This window comes from Corvus brachyrhynchos, unplaced genomic scaffold (assembly GCF_000691975.1).
Source record: "Corvus brachyrhynchos isolate BGI_N302 unplaced genomic scaffold, ASM69197v1 scaffold830, whole genome shotgun sequence".
Classification (NCBI taxonomy): Eukaryota; Metazoa; Chordata; class Aves; order Passeriformes; family Corvidae; genus Corvus; species Corvus brachyrhynchos.
The window spans coordinates 45,991-46,333 of record NW_008235721.1 but is presented as its reverse complement, the minus strand read 5'-3'; positions in this window follow the sequence as shown (position 1 = coordinate 46,333).

Genomic DNA, 343 nt, shown 5'->3' with positions numbered 1-343 from the left:
GTAAAAGGTGGGATTTGGGATTTGGGGGGGGAAGAAGCCGGAATTTGGGATTTTTTTGTAGAACAAAAGCTGGGATTTGGGATATTTTGGGGGGGAAAAGCGGGGATTTGAGATCCTTTTTGGGAATTTGGGATCCTTTTGTCCGGGGGAAGGGCCGGGGGCGCTGCGCCGCTCCAGGGATGAGATTCCCGATGGAAAACGTCCCAAAAATCCCGGCTGCGGCCAGAAAATGGGAATAATTCGGGGAAGAGCCGCGGTTTGAGTGGGAAAAAGCGGGATTCGGGTTTGGGATGGGGCGCGCGGAGCCTCCCGGGGATTGGGATCGGCGGGAATTCCTTTAACG